General features: G+C 41.6%; 1 protein-coding gene across 1 annotated transcript in view; it reads left to right on the forward strand.

Annotated features, from left to right (window-relative positions):
* The window catches only part of HCRTR2 (hypocretin receptor 2), a 1486247-nt gene that overhangs the window by 888799 nt on the left and 574023 nt on the right, over positions 1 to 23425 (forward strand). The gene's annotated exons all lie outside the window — the stretch shown is intronic.

Genomic DNA, 23425 nt, shown 5'->3' on the forward strand with positions numbered 1-23425 from the left:
GAACAATTTTGTTACTATTACACCTGCTTTATAAGATTTTCACCCTGAATATTATTTGGTGATAAGAGAAAATAGTTGTTTTTAATTTCTTGTGGGGTGTGCGTTGGCCTTATTGGATTTAGCACAGATGAAGAAACATCTGATGCCTAACTTCTGTTCCTGTGTGGCTATATGTGTCTGTGAGGGAGCATTTGCTGTTTTATTTGCATTCACATTTAAGTGTGGAATCCGTTTTCAGTCTTTGGAATCATTGGAACAGGGTTTTTTTTTTTTACATATTCGAACAATTAGGTATTGACATTTAAATCAAATGTGGTTGTAGTGTGGGCTGATAATACCAGACACTCAAAATAAAATGAATGCTTCTAAACCCCTGAACTGCTGTCCACCAGCCCTTCTCCACACTCTAGTGCGGAGCCTTTTTCGGCTATTAGGTTAGTGTATCCTTAGGGTTCTATAACTTTTTTCCACGTAAGGAATCCACGCCAAATTTGTGTCCTTTATTTCCAACATCCTGGAGATTCTAAATGTAATAGGTAATAGGTAACCAGAGTTTGCGGATTTTCCTGGAGGGGACTGAGAAAATAGACAAAATCCAATTAAATCTTGACTTTTTGGGAAAAAATAGGGAAAAGTGCTCTGGATAAAAGTGTCTGTTTTTTTTTTTTTTAGACTGGCATCAACAAAATATTTGTTGTGCTAAAGTCACCATCTTCCCAGCTTTCTGGAACATGTAGAGCCGAATAAAAAAAGTAAATTGTTACTACAGTTTTGGCGTTTGTGAAAGAGGCAACCCAATTTTCCTATTTTTTTATGTTTTAAGCCTACTTGTACTACTTTGGGGTGAAAATCAGTGTGAAACCTACAGGTGGCCCAGAAAAGCTGTAGATTTCTGAAAAGTAGACACATTCCAAATTTGTTGTGCACTGAGTATAGACCAATTCACATTGTGAAATATGTAGAGTGAAAAATGGATATCAAGGAATCCTAAAAAATTCTGGAATTGGCACAGAACATGGAGGTTAGTAGCAGGGGTTATTTGTAAATCTCTGAATTTGTGAGTACCATGCTAGCATATGGTTCAGAGTGTATTTTTCAAAATATATTTTTTCTTACACACTAACAAACATTTGGAAGGCACATATGCAGTGAAATCGAATTGGTAATAACACATGTGCTACTACTCCATGCCCTCATATGTCTTCCAATAAAAAAGGTATCTCACTTGTGTGGATAGGCCTTGTGCCCATGACAGGAAATGACCAAAACGCAGCATTCTTCCACTCAAAATTGACGTGTTTTTTTTGTGCAAAGTGGGCAGGTGAGAATTTTGGGCACTAGCTCAGCTGGCACCCAGGAAACCAAACGTACTTTCACATTTTTAAAACTGGATCCTTGTGGGATCTAGAGTGGGGTGATTTGCAAGGCTCTCACCAGATTATTATACCCAGAATCCTATGCAAACCTTAAACTTTGACCAAAACCCCATTGTCCTCACATATCTGTGATGTAAAAGTTCTGGAATCTCCAGGGAGCTACAAAATTCCTTCAACCAAGCACTCTCCCAAGTCTCCTAATAAAAGCAATATCTCCATTGTGTGGGTAGGCTTGGTGCTCCTGACAAGAAATTGCCCAAAACGCAACATGGATACATCACATTTTTCACTCAAAACTGACCCTTTTTTTTGTAAAGTGGGTAAAAGGGGATTTTGGGCCCAAGGGAAAAGTAGCAAACTTGCAAATTGTGAAAACTAGACACGTGGTGAAATCCAGGGTAGGTTGATTTACATGTCTTTCATCAAGTTTGTTTTACCCAGAATCCTTCGCAAATCTCAAACTTTTACTAAAAAACACATTTTTCTCACATTTATTTAATATAACATTCTGGAATCTATGGGGAACCATAAACTTCATCCACATATCATTTCTCTAAGTCTCCAGATAGAAGTGGTACTTCCTTCATGTTGGTAGGCTTCATGCCCGCAACAAGAAATGGGCCAAAACACAACCTGGATGCATCACATTTTTCCACTGAAAACGGACCCTTTTTTACAAGCTGCGTAGCAGTGGATTTTGGGCCTTACCTAACACTGCACATAGACAAACCTAGCAAACCCGCACATTTTTTAAAACTAAGTAACCAGGGGAGTCCAAGGGTGCATGACTGCCGTGGCTCTTACCATATCCTTATCATTTCATACTAATATTGTTAAAATCATACAAAAATATAGTTTTTAATATATATATATATATATATATATATATATTACCTACTGGCGGTCGCCAGTAGGTAGTTATAGTTAGGACCCCTTTTCCATAGGAAAACCTCAACATTCTATTTTGAATAACTTTGGCGCCGGTCGATGAATCCTCGCGAATTTCTCAAAATAGGTGGGGCGCTACGCTCCGCTCCTACCCTGAAAGTCTCGGGGGGATTCGTCAAGCGGGGGCTGAGATAAAAGGGGGGGTCCCAAAACGCGTTTTTCCCATGCATTTTTCCATAGGACCTTTAGAACGAGCTACAGCCCGAACGGCTGAACAGAATTACTAGAAATTTGGCAGAGAGGTAGTCCCTAGGTCAAGGAAGTGCCTTTTGTAGGTTTGGTGTAAATCTGTTCAGTAGATTCTGAGAAAATAGCCTTTAAATCAATATATATATCTGAGCCCGCTTACGGTACGCTTACCGTACGCTTACCGTAAGCGTACGGTGGCGTGCACGAGCGCGATTCTGATTGGCTCTTAGATCTTAGTAAACATTCGAATCGGCCGAAACCAGGAAGCGGCGGCCGCCATTTTGTCTCTCGCACTGAGTGTTGTTTATCAAACAAGATGGCCAAAAACATGTTACGGGGCTGTTTTGACAACTCCCTCCCACATAGTCATGTTGAGGGAGTCCCCAAACATCCCCCAAGAGCAAAAACGGTTTTATTTTTTTTTCGGCAATTTCGCCGAGTACGCTTACCGTACGCTTACCGTACGCTTACCGTAAGCGTACGGTAAAAAAATAAATAAAAAAAACACTATCCACACTTACCCCACCCCCTGTGCTTTTGGTGGCCGTAGGCCACCAAATGTACAGGGCTTATCAATAGGTAAAAAAAACTAAATTTTGGCAACATGAAATTATAAAATCGAAATAAAAAAAACACTATCCACATTGACCCCACCCCCTGTGCTTTTGGTGGCCGAAGGCCACCAAATGTACAGGGCTTATTAAAGTTGATAAAAACCGTGCACGGAACGAACTGCGTTAAGTGGGCGCGCACGCCTCGAATGGCGTAAAGTAACTTAGCATTTAAAAAACCGTACAAATTCACTGAAAAAACCATAGGTTTCACACACGTTATAGTTAGGAATTAGCATTTAAAAAACCTTGCAAATTCACTGAAAAAACCATAGGTTTCACACATGTTATAGTTAGCGGAAATTTTACTGATAAAAAACCAGTGAAATTGCCCCGTTATAGTTAGTGCTGGCAACTATAACTCACGCGACCGCAATCTTCTGCTGATGACATATGTGTCTTTATGAAAAAAAAATATTTGTAATATATGTATAGCTAAAAATGTATGGAAGAAGACATGGGCAAATAAGTGTCTAAATACAGTATTAGCATCAGCAGAGGATTGCGGTCGCGTGAGTTATAGTTGCCAGCACTAACTATAACGGGGCAATTTCACTGGTTTTTTATCAGTAAAATTTCCGCTAACTATAACATGTGTGAAACCTATGGTTTTTTCAGTGAATATATATATATATATATATATATATATATATTCACTGAAAAAACCATAGGTTTCACACATGTTATAGTTAGTGGAAATTTTACTGATAAAAAACCAATGAAATTGCCCCGTTATAGTTAGCGCAGGCAACTATAACTCACGCGACCGCAATCCTCTGCTGATGCTAATACTTAGACACTTATTTGCCCATGTCTTCTTCCATACATTTTTAGCTATACATATATTACAAATATTTTTTTTTCATAAAGACACATATGTCATCAGCAGAGGATTGCGGTCGCGTGAGTTATAGTTGCCTGCGCTAACTATAACGGGGCAATTTCATTGGTTTTTTATCAGTAAAATTTCCACTAACTATAACATGTGTGAAACCTATGGTTTTTTCAGTGAATTTGCAAGGTTTTTTAAATGCTAATTCCTAACTATAACGTGTGTGAAACCTATGGTTTTTTCAGTGAATTAGTACGGTTTTTTAAATGCTAAGTTTTTTTCCCTTATAATAAGCCCTGTACATTTGGTGGCCTACGGCCACCAAAAGCACAGGGGGTGGGGTAAGTGTGGATAGTGTTTTTTTCCATTGTAATAAGCCCAGCACATTTGGTGGCCTTCGGCCACCAAAAGCACAGGGGGTGGGGTAAGTGTGGATAGTGTTTTTTTTATTTTTATTTTTTTACCGTACGCTTACCGTAAGCGTACGGTAAGCGTACCCCGCGAAATTGCCGAAAAAAAAATAAAACCGTTTTTGCACTTGGGGGATGTTTGGGGACTCCCTCCACATGACTATGTGGGAGGGAGTTGTCAAAACAGCCCCTTTACATGTTTTTGGGCTTCCGATTTTAAAAATCTCTCTCAGTGCGAGAGACAAAATGGCGGCCGCCGCTTCCTGGTTTCGGCCGATTCGAATGTTTACTAAGATCTAAGAGCCAATCAGAATCGCGCTCGCGCACGCCACCGTACGCTTACCGTAAGCGTACGGTAAGCGTACCGTAAGCTGGCTCAGATATATATATTGATTTAAAGGCTATTTTCTAAGAATCTACTTAACAGATTTACACCAAACCTACAAAAGGCACTTCCTTGACCTAGGGACTACCTCTCTGCCAAATTTTGAGTAATTCTGTTCAGCCATTCGGGCTGTAGCTCGTTCTAAAGGTCCTATGGAAAAATGCATGGGAAAAACGCGTTTTGGGACCCCCCTTTTATCTCAGCCCCCGCTTGACGAATCCCCCCGAGACTTTCAGGGTAGGAGCGGAGCGTAGCGCCCCACCTATTTTGAGAAATTCGCGAGGATTCGTCGACCGGCGCCAAAGTTATTCAAAATAGAATGTTGAGGTTTTCCTATGGAAACGTGGTCCTAACTATAACTACCTACTGGCTATCGCCAGTAGGTAATATATATATATATATATATAGGCAGAGATATCTCTCTCCCTCTTTCTACATTTATACATACACACACAAATCACTCTTTAAGGTCAGAAATATGTTTATTAAGGGAAATGCAAATCTCAATACAAAAAAAGTAACAATACATAGTCACATGAAACATCCTTTGAATACAGGAAGGAGGTAAGTGGAAATACAATCAAAATTGGTCTATCTAAAAAAAAAAAGGATTAATAAAAAAGAAAATCACAGAAAGCGCAAACTGCAATGCAAAGGGGCAACAATGTAGCAAATGGAAATTACAACAAAAGAAATCATGGAGGGTCGGAAACTTCTTGTTGTACAGGAGTTAAGGAAAATGAGCGCTTGGCACTAGCTTCGATGAATGTTGTAACAGGTAGCCACAGACATAAACGGTTCATAGCCATGGTGATGGGATATACGAAGGCTGTATCTAGTCTGTGATTATAGCAAATAGGATACCACCAAGCTTGATATGATAGTTTGGTGAAGTCCTTCCAATTTTTAGTAATCTGTTGAAAGGCAACTGCCAATAAAAGGTCTATAATTTTTGTGTTAGATGCATGGTCTGACCATACCGGGGCCCGACTACCTAAAAATATATTGGGTATAGAAAAAGGAAAGCTGGAGTGAAAAATGTAGTTGATTTGGGCCCATAACATTTTCTAAAAATCATGGACAAGAGAACATGTAAAAAGTGAATGATGAAGGTCTGCATGAGGGGAAGCGCATGTCCAGCAAACATCCGAAATACAAGCGTTTTGTTTATATAGAGAAGCTGGCACACAAATCACTCTTGTTTAAATGGTCACGTGCTTTTCTAGCATACGTCAGGCTACCCGATTGGTTGTAGTCTAACATTTCAAGTGTCTAGTGTTTGTTTGGATTTCTTCACACCAGCATGCAGAGTAAAATACTCTGCTAGCATCCTTTGCCTGTCCCCTCATGCAATTTCTTCTGGGCACACACCCGTGTTTTTTGTAAAAAGGGTCAGGCGGGTCAGGCTCCACAAGAACAAATGAGCCTGGTGTGAAGAAATTCAAACAAACACTCAAGACTGAAAATGCACGAGGCAAGTTCAGAGCACTATTTTTTTGTTTTTTAATTTTCTCACACGATGAATTAACTGCATTTAAACATTAAAAATGCTTTATTAAGTTTGCAGTTGAAGGAAATCATTTAAGTTTGAAAATGTGTTCATCAAACACGGACACTTGAAATGTTAGACTACAACCAATCGGGTAGCCTTACGTATGCTAGAAAAGCACCTGACCCTCACATTTGTTTGATGTAACTGCCTTCCTGTGATCAAAGCTGAAGGAGAAGCTGAAACACGTAAGGAATTAGGGCAAGTGCTGAGGATGGACTGCCAGCCTGACTTGGAAGTTTGAAAAAATTTGTTTGGATGCCTTTACCAAGGAGGCATCATATTTCTTGTTAAGAAATGTAGTTGGATTAATTGACAGGATTCCTCGTTCCTGTCCGACGAAGCCACCCTGCTGTGGTCTGGGGCCCCTTAAACGGAGAAGTTTTGCGGTGGTTATATATATATATATATATATTCACTGAAAAAACCATAGGTTTCAGGGGTGTTATAGTTAGCTGGACATTTCCCTCGTACAAAACCCTAGAAATTCCCCTGTTATAGTTAGTTCAGCTAACTGTAACTCGCGCCCCCGCAATGCACTGCTGATGACGTCACATATTACATCACTCATGACATGGTCAGTGACATCACTGATGACATCGCTGATGACATCTCAAATGACATCACTGATGACATCATCCATTGAGTATGTGTTTCTGAACAGTTTTAATATGTTTAATATATATAGGGAAAGGCCTGTTGAAAAATAAGTGGGTGTACAAGTGTGTGAATGGATGATTTTCTAGGTGCGTAACTGACTCTATAAGTGAGTCATTAAATGTATCTTACTGCAGACTAGTGACTAAACTGTGTGAATGTCTGTATGTGTCTGTGTGTTGGTGTATAAGTGGCTGCATGGTTTTGTGAATAGCTATATGAGTGTCTATATGGGTTATTGATTGGTTGTCTGAGTATCTGTATGGGTGCCTGAGTGTTTGTGTGGGTAGGGTGTGAGTGACTCTGCGACTAGATGTGTGAGTGGGTGATTCAGTGGGTGCATGGTTTTAAGAGTGCATCTGTGATGGACTGTATGGTTGGGTGAGTGTATGTATGGGTGTGTTAGTGATTGAATGTATATCTCAGTTGTACATGTGTCAGTAGCTACATATGTGAAACGCAGTGTATATGTGTGTAAGAGTATATAACTATCTATATGTGAGAGTGTGTGATTTTGGGAGTGGCTGTATGCGCCATAGTGCAAGGATATCTGTGTCATGTGCTGTTTGTTTTTCTGCAGGAAGACACAGAATTTGTTAGTATTTTTATGAGTAAGTGAACTTGAGTGTGTTTAACTGTATAGGTGAGTAAATTGGACTGTGATTAATTATTTGCATGACTGACTAGATGTGTCAGTACCTCAATGGATGATTGGCGGTGTGTGAGTGTCTATATAGGTGTATAAATGCATATGATAGTCCTGTACTGAGTGACTGTAAGTATGAGTGACTCTACTGGTGAGTGAGTGGAGGTGTGTGTAGACCTAAGAGTCAATGAGTGTGTATGTAGTTATTGGTATTGGAGTATCTATGGTTTTGAGAATGGCCGTCTGAAATTTTGAGTCGGTGTATCAAAGGTTATATTAGGGTGTGAGAAGATACACTAATTTATTACATGGATGATGTCATCAGTGATGTCATTTGAGATGTCATCAGTGATGTCACTGACCATGTCATGAGTGATGTAATATGTGACGCCATCAGCAGTGCATTGCGGGGGCGCGCGAGTTATAGTTAGCTGAACTAACTATAACGGGGGAATTTCTAGGGTTTTGTACGAGGGAAATGTCCAGCTAACTATAACACCCCTGAAACCTATGGTTTTTTCAGTGAATATATATATATATATATATATTCACAGAAAAAACCATAGGTTTCAGGCACGTTATAGTTAGGAATTAGCATTTAAAAAACCTCAGAAATTCACTGAAAAAACCATAGGTTTCAGGGGTGTTATAGTTAGCTGGACTTTTCAATTGTACAAAACCATTGAAATTCCCCCGTTATAGTTAGTTCAGCTAACTATAACTCGCGCGCCCGCAATGCACTGCTGATGACGCCACATATTACATCACTCATGACATGGTCAGTGACATCACTCATGACATCACTGATGACATCTCAAATGACATCACTGATGACATCACTGATGACATCATCCAGTGAATGTGTGTTTTTCTGAAAAATAAATATGTTTTATATATGTATATCTTAAGGTCGATGGAAGAATAAATGGGTATATAAGTGTCTAAATGGATGATTTGTTTTTGAAAAATTGATTGTGTAACTGACTGATTAAGTGTATCATAGTGAATACATGGCTTAGTGAGTAATGTTTAAATATGTAAATATCTGTATTAGTCTCTCACTTTGTGTATAAGTGGCTGCATGGGTTGGTGAGTAGCTACATGGGTGTCTATATAGGTTATTAGTTCGTTTTTTGAGTATCAGTCTGAGTGTCTGCATGGTTCGGTGGGGGGTTTTACGTAGTGCATAGGTGCATGAATGAGTGACTCACTGTTTGTATGTGTTGAAGACAGCATGTGTGCAGGACTGTATGGGTGGATGAGTGTGTGTATGGGTGTGTTAGTGAGTGAATGTCTCAATAGTGTCTTTATGAGTAACTACATATGTTTTAAACTAGTATATGTGACTATTGGTGTATATAAGTGAGTACATTTGAGAGTGAGAGATTGAAAGAGTTCCTGTATGAATAAGTATGTGTTTCTATAAGTGATTGTTTAAAAGACTAAGTATGTGTAAGTTTCCGTAGAAGTAAGTGTGGTGGTGTGTGTATAACTGTATATGCAAGTAAATGTATGTTTGATTCTTTATTAGCATGAGTGACTATGTGTGCGAGTAACTCTATGGATGAGTGGCATTGTGTAACAGGATGTATAGGTGTATGAGTACATATGATGAGTGAGTACATGTATGAGTGACTGTATAGGACTGTTGGTGAATGAGTGGATGTGTATCTGGATCTTAGAATTACTGAAGAGGTTGTTGTAACTGGTATTGGTATGTCAATTTTTTTGAAAATTTTAGTCTCTATTTTTGAATGTGTGTATCAAAGGTTATATTAGGGTGAGAGGAGGTCTGCCACTCTATCACAAGGATGATGTCATCAGTGATGTCATCAGTGATGTCATTTGAGATGTCATCAGTGATGTCATGAGTGATGTCACTGACCATGTCATGAGTGATGTAATATGTGACGTCATCAGCAGTGCATTGCGGGCGTGCGAGTTATAGTTAGCTGAACTAACTATAACGGGGGAATTTCAATGGTTTTGTACAAGTGAAAAGTCCAGCTAACTATAACACCCCTGAAACCTATGGTTTTTTCAGTGAATGTCTGAGGTTTTTTAAATGCAAATTCCTAACTATAACGTGCCTGAAACCTATGGTTTTTTCTGTGAATTTCAAAGGTTTTTTTAATGCTAATTTCTAACTATGCCTACAGAGATAGGACATGTGAAGAAAGAAGAAAAAATGCACAGAAAGAAAAAAAAGAAGTGCAGAAAGAAGCAACAGAAGTCCTCAAAGACGAAGAAAAGTGCAGGAAGAAGGATAACGTGCAGAAAGAACAAAAAGAAGAGCAGAAAGAAGCCTTGTTGCAAAATCATCCTGTACCCTCAACTTTTTCAGACGGATACTGGTGGTAACTGAGTCTGACTAACCAGTCCTAGAGCCAGTGCTTTGTTAAAAGACACTTAGAATACAGTGAAAACACCTACATACACTAGGGAACATTATGCGTTGGGGTCCCCCTGTGATTAGCATGACTCCTCTGTAAGCCCCTAGTATATAATAGGGCAGGGGGATTAAAACTACCTCTTAAAACAGGCCACAGGGTGTTTTTGCACACGTTAACTCAGGCCCCGTCCCCTCCCTTCACCACTGTGTACACACGCCCTGTGTCCGTTTTTAGTTGGAAGATTAGGGTTCATTTGAATCCTGAGGGTCCCTAGGGTCCAACTAGCCCACTAGGTACCTCCAGTAAGTGCCACAGAGCTGCGTTGCAGAGACGTGTAAAAAGTGGCACGGCCTGGACCACCTCTCTGCAATGCAGCTCAGTGGCGCTTACTGGAAGCACTTGGTGGGCTAGTTAGCCCCCAGGGGCCCTCAGTATTGAAGGGAAATTATATCCCCAATTTAAAACGTGCCATAGTGCGTGTTTGCACACGTCACCTCAGGCCCCGTCCCCTCCCTTCACCACTGTGTAAACGCGCCCTGTGGCTGTTCTAAGTTGAGAGATTAAGTCCCCTTGAATCCTAAGGGTCCCTAGGGTCAAACTAGACCACTAGGTACCTCCAGTAAGCGCCACAGAGCTGCGTTGCAGAGAGGTGTAAAAAGGGGCTTGGCCTCAGAACACCTGTCTGCAGCGCAGCTCCCTGGCGCATACCGGAGATGCCTGTTGGGCTAGTTGGCCCTCAGGGACCCTCAGTATTGAAGAGGAATTAATTCCCCAACTTACAATTCGCCAGGGGGCGCATTTGCAGAGTGCTGCAAGGAGGGGGCGTGGCCTCCGGCACGATGCAAGTCTTTTATTTATTTAAATTTTTTAAGAAGGGGGGCTGTCAGGTTCCCCTTCTTATTCTAATTTATTGGCCCTGATGACCCCATCCCCCAGGGCCTGTCTCCTAATTATATTTTTTTGACCCCAATCCCCAGGGCCGGCCACTGTTTTTTATTATTTAAAAAATATATATATTTATAGACACACCTAGGACATGCTGGACAAACCGTACGTACCTATCACCATGACGATTTGCATGATATTCATTAAAAGGCGACTATGCATACAATGAATCCACGTGGAATGTATTTAGACCACTAGTGAAGCTCTGACATGTCTGATGCCCTACCGTGCCTAATCCCGGGAGACACCCTTGTCGTTTATTTATACAAACATGGGTAGCTATTGACGGGCACATTTAATACACATGCACACCAAGCCATTCAAAGGGGATTCAACAAAAATTCGACCAAAACTATGCAAGAAACCCCCCTCACGGTTAATAAAACACACATCCACTGCCGGATGTGTAATACTTTTTATTTTACTCTCTGGAAAGGGGACGAACATCACTTGAGAGTCACAGCGCGCTCCTGGCAGAGCCCAATGCTGTGTTACACCCACCATTGCCTGCTGAGTGCCACACACCTCTGTGTTGTATTCCACTAGCCAGTGCATATGCTATGACACTCTCTAGCCCATGTGCACTGTAACACCACCCCGTGAATATGTCATGCCACACTTGTCTTCGCATGGGTTATATTGCCCCATCTAACGTGCCTTCCTCGATGCCTATGTTATAACGCACAGTGCTATGCCATACATATTACAATCTGGGATCCATATCTTTGTCACAGTGCATATGCAACGTTACACTCCCCAGCACATATTTTATATTACAACTTTAGAGACTAGTTACGTTACACAACAGTGCCCTGTGCATATTACACTCCAAGGCGCATATCGCATAGCACGCGCTAGTGCCTGTGCTATCTCGCGCTCTCCAATGAATCTGTCATTGCGCACAATGTATTGCATATTATATTTCACGCCCGGTTCATCTTATATCACACTTTTTGGTGCATAGTTTATACCATACACTATATCTAGTTTTCATTTTCAATCGTGCTCTCAGGACTATGTTCTATATAACACTGTGTTCACGTACCCTTTTCACGGGCATTACATTTTGTGATAGGGGGTGGAGGGTCAGGGGGTGTTTCTGCCAAGTGAGCCCGGAGTCACAGTCACAAACGTCCTCTTCTTCCTGAATAAAAGTGAGATTATGCTGCATACTTGTTCATATTTTAAGTAGTTTGCACAGACACACGTTTTAAAAACAATAAAGTTCCTAATACCTGCCTTCTCTGAACAGTTAGCTTGCTGCCCCATCCCCCTCCTCACTATCCTCTGTTGTGTGAATCCATGGACTAGCCTCCCCCCTCCTGCCATGCATGGTCTGATGTGATGCCACTGCCCTCAATTTAGTATGATGTACCAGTCCACTCCTCCTGCCCTCCATTGCCCAATTCTATGCCCCATCATTGACCTCCTGCTTAAACTCTGTGCCTAGCTTACTGCCTCTATTCTCCTTCCCCCTGCCCTCCGATGTCTTTGTGCATGCCCCTGCTCCATCCTTTTTGCCCACCATGTTCCATGGACCTGCCACTCCTATCTACTCTGAGTGTTCTGTTGAGCTGCCACTCCCCTCCCACCTGCCTAGCATTGTCAGATGATGATCGGCGCATGGGGTTCCGCAGGGGTCTTCACTTAGCCCACTGCTTTTCAACATTTATGTGAAGCCCCTCACCTCCATCGTCGAAGACTCTGGTCTTTCCTTATACTCATACGCCGATGACACCCAGATCATTTTCCCTCTCTCCTCTGCTAGTGCCAACTCTCCTTCCACTCTCAAACTCGGACTTGGGCGAGTTGCAGAGTGGATGCAGACGAATCTCCTGAAACTAAACGGAGATAAAACTAAGGTGCTCATTCTGGGTAAGCAAAAACACCTCTGGGGTCCTTCACACTGGCCGGCTGGAATGGGCCCCCTGCCCATTCCAGCGACTCAGGCCCGCAATCTCGGTTTCATATTGAATGATTCACTCTCCATGCGTCATCAGGTGGTGAAGGTAGCGGCCACATGTTTCTCTATCTTAGGATGGCTGCGTAAAATCTTATGGATGCTTCCAGAAGGATCCAGACGCCAGGTGGTCCAGGCCTTAGTCACCTCTCGCCTGGACTATGGCAATGTACTCTACCTTGGCATCACCCAGGAGCTCCAGCGAAAACTTCAGCTGGTACAGAACTCCGCGGCTCGCCTCCTCTGCAAGGTCCCGTGGAAATCTTCAATCTCCCCTTTTCTTAGTGACCTTCACTGGCTCCGCATTACAAACCGGATTAAATTTAAGGCTCTTTGCTTTTTGCACAAAATCAAGCAAGGGCGTGCCCCTGGCTATCTTTTGGCCCTGGTCCAACCTTATTCCCCCCCACGCACCCTCAGATCGTCCACACAGGGTAACTTTTTGATTCCTCGTTTCAAACTGTCTAGAATGGGTGGTTGTTCCTTTTCTTACATCACCCCCAGATTGTGGAACTCTCTCCCGACCATATTGAAACTGGAACCATCTCTCATCAAATTCCGCAAAGACCTGAAAACTTGGCTTTTCTCTGCACAACACGTCTGACGGGTATTTCTTGAATCTATTGGCGCCGGGAGACCCCTTGTGGGTAGCTGTGCGCCCTACAAATTCAATACAATACAATACAATACTGTAACCTGTCCCTGCCACCTCCACCCTGCCTGTCCACATGCCATGCCCCTATCCTCTTCCTCCTGTCCTACATGGTCCATTGTACTGCCACACCCTTCTGCCCTCCCTGGTCTGTTGTGCTGCAACTGCTCCTCCTGCCTGCCCCGTGCAGTCTGTTGTGAGGCCCCTTCCCCTGAACTTTCTTGTCTGTGCACTGGTCCTGACCCTCCCTTCTATCCTCCATCGTCCTTTGTGCATGCCCCTGCACCCTCCTTCTTGCCCATCATAGCCATTGTGCTGCCACAAACCCTCCCACTTGCCATGCATGGTCTTCTGTGCTGCCATGGCCCCTCCCACCTTCCCTGTGTGGTCAGTTAGCTGCCCCTGACCCCCTTCCACCTTCCCTCCATGGTCTGTGTGTATGCCATCACAGTCTCAGTGTTGCTCTTCATGGTGTGTCTTGCTTCTAGTGCCCATCCTGCCTGACCTCCATGGCTATCTTGCTGCTCCTGCCCCGCCCCCTTGCCCCCAGCCCTCTGTTTACATGTGCAGACCCCTATTCTCTCCCTCCTGGCTTGTCTGTTCCATTGTAATGCCCCTGATCCGTCCCTCCTGCCCTTTATTGTCTGTTATGCTGCAGCTTTCTCTCCTGTCTGTCCATTATGGTCAGCTAGCTACCATTGCCTCTTGCCCCTCTGTTATCTGTTGTCCATGTGCATGGTCCTGTCCCCTCCCTCTTGCTTTCTATGGATTGTTGTGCTGCACTCCCGTCCTGCATGCCCTGTGTGGTGTATTGTGCTGCTGCAAACCCTGATGCCTTCCCTGCAGGGTCAGTTTGGTGCACCTCTCCATGTCCCTCCTGTCCTCTGTTATCCAAGTCCTTGTCCCTACCCCATTTCCTTCCATGATCCAATGTACCATACTTGCAAACATTTTGAACTTGGTAAGAGGGAGATTTTGAAAAAAAACTGGGGTATTGATTTTCCCCTTTGAGTTACATTGAAAAAGAGGAGATTGTAGACAGGAGACAGATCAAATAAAGCCCATTTGAGCTTAAAAACATTGGACGTTTCCTGGCTGAATCGGGTCTGTTGGCATGTATGGTTGTACTACCATTGCCTCTTCCTTCTGCCCACAATGGTCTATTACATTGCCACAGCCTCTCTTGCAAGTCCTGTATTGTTGGTTTGTTGCCCCTGCCCCCCTTTCCACTGCCCTCCATAGTCTGTTGTGCTGCCACGGCCCTTCCTGCCTGCTCAGTGTGGTTAAATTGTTGCCTTTGCACCCTCCTACCTGCCTTCAATTTTCAGAGTCCGTGCCCCTGGCCTCTACCTCTCAACAGTATCCTAATGAACAACTAGATTGCTAACATTCTATATTTATTACAAAAGTGTGGAACGCCAGACGTCATCTTGATGTAATCAAAACTGTAATACCTAGAGCATTTCCTTTAGAAATTACATATATGAGAGGGTCTTATTGGCATCAAAATTATGGTTAGTGCTCTAAAAGACTAAAATAAGGACATATTTTCAGAGTTTTCAAATAGCGACAAAGCACTTTTAAATTATTTGTTATCTTTATGTTTTTTTATCCAGTTGACCACTTGATTAAATGTTGCACTTAGGGGAGAGGATGTGGTGTTACTTCCAGAACTGCAGACTTTGCAACTGGGGACCAGGTTGGAATTTCTGCTTCAGCTCGACATTCTGTGATTCTGGTCAAATCACTTAGTCTCCCCATGTCTACAACCAAAATGAATTTGTTCTGGTGTGATGTAACCAATGCTCATGTAAAGCACTCCAATACCTGACAAGTTTGCACTATATAACACAGCAAAAACACAAAATAATAAGTGTTTTGCACACTTCTGTCATTGGGCTATATTTGGGCTACATCTGGGTGATTTTGGGCTACATTTGGGCTCTTTTGTCTCCGGTGGCCATTTTGGGAGATGTATTTGTTATGAAGTTTCCTAATTTCCTCATGTACTGCAGTCTCCTCAGTAGGAAATGCTTTCAGTTTTTTACTTTGATTCCATCATGAAGGTATTCAGATATGTCACACATTTGCCATAAATTCTGAATGTTAGCACTCTAGTTGCTCATTAGATCACTGTAGTAAAACTGCTGTTCACCATGGAAGTCTGCTCCTGGTATTAAAAGTGCATGTTTCAGTCTGCATGCCAGAATTTTTTAATGAAATAGAAGAGGATTTGAGAAGTCACTCAAAATGTGCCCTCATTTTCTTTCTTCAGCATTAATCATAATTTCTATGGCAATATGAACCCCCTCATTGTGTTCCTTTTTAAATTAAATGTTTTAAGTGTTACCAGTTTATTCCAATCAAGATGGCTTCAGGTGTGCCATACTTTTGTCATAATGAAGACAGTAAGCGCTCTAGTTGTTTTTAAGAACACTCTGGGACATTCTGTCATTGGGCTATACTTGGGCTACATCTGGGTGATATTTGGGCTACATTTGGGCTCTTTTGTCTCTGGTGGCCATCTCGGGAGACTTATTTGTTATGAAGTTTCCTAATTTCCTCATTTACTGCAGTCTCCTCAGTAGGAAATACTTTCAGTTTTTTACTTTGATTCCATCATGAAGGTATTCAGATATGTCACACATTTGCCATAAATTCTGAATGTTAGCACTCTAGTTGCTCATTAGATCACTGTAGTAAAACTGCTGTTCACCATGGAAGTCTGCTCCTGGTATTAAATGTGCATGTTTCAGTCTGCATGCCAGAATTTTTTAATGAAATAGAAGAGGATTTGAGAAGTCACTCAAAATGTGCCCTCCTTTTCTTTCTTCAGCATTAATCATAATTTCTATGGCAAAATGAACCCCCTCATTGTGTTCCTTTTTAAATTAAATGTTTTAAGTGTTACCAGTTTATTCCAATCAAGATGGCTTCAGGTGTGCCATACTTTTCTCATAATGAAGACAGTAAGCGCTCTAGTTGTTTTTAAGAACACTCTGGGACATTCTGTCATTGGGCTATACTTGGGCTATATCTGGGTGATATTTGGGCTCTTTTGTCTCTGGTGGCCATCTTGGGAGACTTATTTGTTATGAAGTTTCCTAATTTCCTCATTTACTGCAGTCTCCTCAGTAGGAAATACTTTCAGTTTTTTACTTTGATTCCATCATGAAGGTATTCAGATATGTCACACATTTGCCATAAATTCAGAATGTTAGCACTCTTTTTGCTCATTAGATCACTGTAGTAAAGCTACTGCTCACCAGGGAAAACTGCTACTGGTATTGAAAGTGCATGTTTCAGTCTGCATGTCAGAATTGTTTAATGAAATAGAAGAGGATTTGAGAAGTCACTCAAAATGTGCCCTAATTTTTCTTTCTGCAGCACTAATCATACTTTTTATGGAAAAATGAACCCCCTCATTTTGTTCCTTTTTAAATTAAATGTTTTAAGAGTTACCACTTTAATCCAAGCAAGATGGCTTCAGGTGTGCCATACGTTTATCATAAGTAGGACTGTTAGCGCTCTAGTTGTTCCTTGGAACACTCTGGGAAGCTGCAGTAGAACACAAAGGAATCAACTGACAGTCTCTGCCCTTGTTGGATGTACATGTTTTACTGAGAATGTCAGACTTCATTCTCACATGACTGAGAAAGATAATGTGAATTTACAGAAAATATGCTCTCAGTTTAGCTTATAGATCACCTTCCAAACCTCTGTGGGAAAAGCATGAGAAAATATCTTTCTCTCAATCATGATATCCCAGTAGAAGGCATGTTCACATGGTGAAATCACCTTAGAACATACCACAATTCCTAAAACGAGTATGGTACCATCAACAAATGATTTATAATGTAACTAAAGTCTTAAAACCTTCTATTAACTGCAGTGCTTTTTAATGAGGTGCTATCATGTATATTGGTCCCAAGATGGCTGCCAACACTTCTTGGATGAAGTGCTGACAGCCAACCAGATCTCAGGATGAGATGTGTGGTTAGGCTCTGCCCACATATATATATGATTTTACTTTTGATTTTCTCAGGAACTACTGAACAGATTGACACCAGACCTGCAAAAGGCACTTCCCTGTCCTGAGGACTACTTCTCTGCCAAATTTCAAGTAATTCTGTTCAGCCGTTCGGGCTGTACCTTGGACTAAAGGTCCCTATGGAAAAATGCATGGGGAAAACGTGTTTTGGGACCCTCTTTTTTCTCGGCCCCCGCTTGACGAATCACCCCGAGACTTTCAGGGTAGGAGCGGAGCGGAGTGCCCCACCTATTTTGAAAAGTTTGCGAGGATTCGTCAACCGGCGCCAAAGTTATTCCAAATAGAATGTTGCGGATTTCCTATGGAAACACAGTCCTAACTATAACTATCTACTGGCGACCGCCAGTAGATAATATATATATATATATATCCTTCCTGGATCCGATATTCAAGCCAGAAGCAACCACCATGTCAAGAACAAATCTACATCCTAGATATGCGCTGTTCATCCAGGAGAAAATCAGTAAGTGATGGACTGAACATTACTGACAACACAACCTGATTACTGCATATCTTAAGAGCTCTCAGGACTGCATTGATTCCACATTCCAAATGGAATCTTCACTCATGATGCTTTTTGAAAATTCAGCTGTCATCTGTGCAGCCACAGAGCAAACCATCTTGTACTACCTGAGGAAGGCGGAAGCTGAAACGTTGTAGTGGAAATATATTTTTGTTCTTTGGTGAATCTATCTGTTTGAGTCACTTCTTTCTTGGATTTCTTATATATATATATATATATAAATATATATATATATATATATGTATATATATATTTATTTTATTCCTAAGGTCCACAAGGGCACTCATCCGGTACCAGGCAGACCTATTATCTCTGCACGGAATAATCTTTTGGAAGCTATGTCTAAATATGTAGATTACTTTCTCCAACCGTATATGACCGCTTTGCCGTCCTTTATTAAGGACACGGGGGATTTTTTAACCAAAATCAAGGCAATTGGTTGGCAATCTACTTTTGTTTTAATTACACTTGACATAGCTTCCCTCTACACCAGCATCTTACATTCACAGGGGTTAAATGCTGTCAAACATTTCCTAGATTCCCGTTCCATTAACTTTAAAGACCACAACACCATGCTCCTTCAAATGATTGAGCTCTGTCTCAATAACAACCTATTTTTGTTCAATAAAGCTCTATACAAACAGTTGAGGGGTGTGGCTATGGGGGCATGTTTCTCTCCAACCTATGCCTGCCTTTTGGTTGGGTGGTGGGAGGAGCATGTCCTCAGGGCCAACCATAAAGACACATGGGATGCACACATCCGGTATTATGGCAGATACATAGACGATATTTTTATCATCTGGGAAGGTTCCAAAGAGGAGGCCTCCTCATTTGTGGCTTCTATTAACAACAACTCAATGAACTTACAATTTACGGCTACTATTAGCACTGAGAGAGTGGAGTTCCTAGATGTGGAAGTGTTCATTATGGACCAACACATAGAAACCAAACTGCATAGGAAATCCACTGCTGGCAACTCCATCTTACATGCCAGCAGTTCACACCCACCACATCTCATACGTAGCATTCCCTACGGGGAGTATCTTCGTCTACGTCGCATCTGTAGCCGTCAATGTGATTTAGATCAATGCCAACAGGAGGCTACCAATCGGTTCCTTGCCCGTGGATATAAACCAGACAATCTTAAAAAAGCCCTTGAGAAAGCCAATCTTTGCTCTCGGGAAATCTGTCTCAGTGCCGGAAAGCCTCAAATTATTTGTCCAAGTTCGGGGGTGGACATGGAGGTCATTCAACCCATCAGACTCATTACCACGTTTTGTAAACAGCACAAAAGCTTGCGACATATCATTTACAAACACTGGCCTATTGTTTTAACCGACATGACTCTGAAATTTCTACTGCCAAATCTACCCGACATCACTTTCAGGAGAGCTCCCTCAATGAGGGATGCGTTAGTTAAATCCAATCCTGAAGTCACAGAAAAGATCACGTGGCTAACACGTTTTGGCTTTTTCAAATGTGCTTCATGCCGTGCGTGCAAATTCGGAATTAATGTTTCTGAATATTGCACTGCATTTAGCATTGTTCCGGTACAAATAAAACAACATTTCACGTGCCGCACTGATTTTGCGGTTTACGTGTTAGAGTGTACCTGTCACTTAAGGTATGTGGGGAGTACTAAACTACCGGTTTTCAATCGCATCTTACAACATCTTCGTGCGATTGTAAACTCGGACCCCACATATCCCGTTGCACGACATTTTAAAGCCATTCATGCCAATAAGGTCAGTGACCTGACTTATTTTGTGATTGGGGCGGTACCACCTTCAATTCGGGGGGGCAACAGAGAGAAACAATTACGCCAGCTAGAATCCTCCTTCATCCTATTATTAGATACCAAGATGCCAAATGGGATGAACACGAGTGAGGATTTGCATAACTTTCTGTAAAATATGTTTCTTTTGGGGTTGTTTATTTTTACTCTGAATGCGGTTATTCTAATAGCACTTACAACTTCAATTTAGCGATTTTTCTGTGACTGGCAGTCTTTTACAGTATGAGTATTCACTCTAATGCTTTCTGCTCTAGCTTCTCTGTTTTTCTTCCTTTTTTGTATTTATTAATTTTTTTCATCCCTATTTATGCTTTTTAATTTTTAGTTTTTGTAAAAAATAGTTTTTCCCTTTAACTTTAGTCATTGAGAGTGTGTTATCTGTGGACAAAAAATGAAGTATTGTTGCCATTTCTTTCGAAAAACATGCGAGCCATGGTTAGGGTTTGAGAATTAGCATTCTAGCATTTAGGGGCACTAGCCGTGTATTTCATTTGCTATGAATTGTTTTGTTGCATTTTATGTATCAATTTGTTCCATCAACCCGGTTACTTTTGTTTCCGACTGATTTTCGGCATCTCTTTAAGTATACACACTCTAAGTTGCAGTATTTCTGTTATGTCTATTAACACTGAGCATTGTGATTGGGTGAATCTTATTTTAAATTGGATGGTCCGGCACCAGCGCGTCAGGTGATCAAGATCGCGGAGGCGATCGAAACGCGTCTGAGGCGGACACTTGTCTGACAATGTAATAAAACGTCAGAATAGAAAAATCTGGAATCGTTTGCTGTTTTTACTTTGGACGTCAGCATTGTGCGTGGTGAAGAGGTCCTTACCTGTTTGCAGCTCCCTTTTTCCTACTGGGGAGTTCAGGACTTTGTTTCTATATATATATATATATACATATATATATATTACCTACTGGCGGTCGCCAGTAGGTAGTCATAGTTAGGACCCTGTTTCCATAGGAAATCCGCAACATTCTATTTGGAATAACTTTGGCGCCGGTCGACGAATCCTCGCGAAATTTTCAGAATAGGTGGGGCGCTATGCTCCGCTCCTACCCTGAAAGTCTCGGGGGGATTCGTCAAGCAGGGGCTGAGATAAAAGGGGGGTCCCAAAACACGTTTTTCCCATGCATTTTTCCATAGGACCTTTAGACACAGCTACAGCCCGAACGGCTGAACAGAATTACTTGAATTTTGGCAGAGAGGTAGTCCTCAGGTCAAGGAAGTGCCTTTTGTAGGTTTGGTGTAAATCTGTTCAGTAGATTCTGAGAAAATAGCCTTTAAATCAATATATATATCTGAGCCAGCTTACGGTGCGCTTACGGTGCGCTTACCGTACGCGTACGGTGACGTGCGCGAGCGCGATTCTGATTGGCTCTTAGATCTTAGTAAACATTCGAATCGGTCGAAACCAGGAAGCGGCGGCCGCCATTTTGTGTATTTCACTCAGAAAAAAAAGGGTGATAACTTGAAAAGGGGGCAAGGAAGAGAGTTACAGACCCCCTAATATTTGTAAGGGGGTCAAAGAAGGACAGAAAAGTACAAAGAAAACATTTATTGATTTTAAAAAAAATCGCGGGGTACGCGTACGTTAAGCTCACCGTACGCGTACGGTAAAAAAAAAATAAAAAATGAAATGAAATGCAGATTTAAGTGTTTAGATATTAGGGGGCTCTAAAAAGAGCCGTTGTGTTTATGAAGTGATTTTTTATTGGTACCTACAAGTAAGTACCGATGCAGAGTCTAAGGTTCAAGAGGAAGACTCTGTTCCCTTCATCAGTGAAGTGTACACCATCTCCTCTATAAATGTCTTGCATGTCGTAACGCAAGTTGTTGTGGTAAATGGAACCCATACCATAGTCACGGAGGAAAGCAGAAACAGATTTGTTGACGTGCTTTCTTGCTTTGTCAATCTGTGGACAAAAATGATTGGACCAGTTCCATTTTTGCCTTTGGCATATGTTAGAAAACACAAAGGCAGTTTTAGGGAAAAGTGAAAACAGTTGTGCAAAGGTCTCCTTCATAAGCATTTCCAGACCTACCCCAGTCAAAGTGCCTAGGTCATTGCCACCACAGTGCACTATTATGAGGTCAGGGTGTTGGATTTGCATGAAGGATTTCACCAATGGCATCAATTGGTGCCACTTTAACCCTCTCTGACCAATCCATTTAATGTCTACATTTGGCAAAGCAAGGTCTCTCACCATATCTGTTTTCTCTGCATACTTTTCACTCCAGAAGACATAGCTGTGCCCTACAATCCATACTGTGGACATCTTCAAAGGAGAACTGGATGCACTCAGGAGGTGTAATTCAGTAGAATGGTAAAAAGAAATGAAAGACAGTTTGGAAATGGAGGCATACATATTTTTTTTATAAAAAAAAGAACTGATTGGCTGTTTCATACCATTCTAGAATAAAAACTAGGCTGTATGTGTAAATTTATAGAAGCATGTTTTGTATTGGTACAGAAAAATGTGTTACCACAGAACAGTACTATGGATTTGCTGTTAGGTTTGAAAAGTCAAGCACTCCTGCTCTTTGGAAATGAAACATTGTGTGGCGAACTTCTGACCTAACTCCACACAGCAGTGTTCCATGAGCTGTTGCTATGGTAGCAGGCAGAAGTCAAGTTGGGGGAAGGGTACTAGGCAGAAGTCAAGTTGGGGGAAGGGTACTTTTGGAAAAGGGTTGGATTTCAACCAATAGAAATGTGTGATTACATTTGAAAAAAAGGGGGAAGCACTGAGATTTGAAATTAACATGTATATGTGTGGAAAAAGAGAGGGAAAGTTTGCCATTATCTGGTTCTGCTCAGAGGAGAGAGGTGTACAGAACAGAGATCCTGGCTCTGATAATCTGCTGTTTGAGTGCCACATTTCTTTTACAATTAACTAATTTTAAAGGTGAGTTTAGAGTTTGAGAGGGGATGTATATGGTAAATTAAGAAATGAATAATAGAATTGGAATTCCTTTTGTTGAAGTTGTGTTTATTATTTTCTGTTTTGGGAGAAATTTAAATGTGAGGAACATGTAAAATAATATGGACTATGTTTTCACGAAAAATTAAGGTGTACTGGTAAAAATAAGGAATACTTTAAGGGTTTGAGGTTGCACTCAGTAATGCAAATACATTCAGCATCAGTGAGGCTGGTTGCCCTTGCTGGAGTGTAGTGAGTCACCCAGGTTACACATGTTGCTGGTCTCAGAAAGCTGTTTGGTATTGCTCTGGTGATTTTACATTTGCATTAGATGGAAAGGGGGGGGTAATTTTTTATGCAGAAGCAGACTCTTAGCACACAGCCAGCTGGTTATCCTGTGGAATCATGGATAGTATTCACAACCGAGTGGGGTTTGAGGTTTCAGTTAGTAATGCAAATACATTCAGCATCACTAAGGCTGGTTGCCCTTGCTGGAGTGTAGTCAGTCACCCAGGTTACACATGGTGCTGGTTTCAAAAAGCAGTTTGGACATGTGCTGTTTTCAGAATCTGAAA

This window comes from Triturus cristatus, chromosome 6, assembly GCF_964204655.1.
Source record: "Triturus cristatus chromosome 6, aTriCri1.1, whole genome shotgun sequence".
Classification (NCBI taxonomy): Eukaryota; Metazoa; Chordata; class Amphibia; order Caudata; family Salamandridae; genus Triturus; species Triturus cristatus.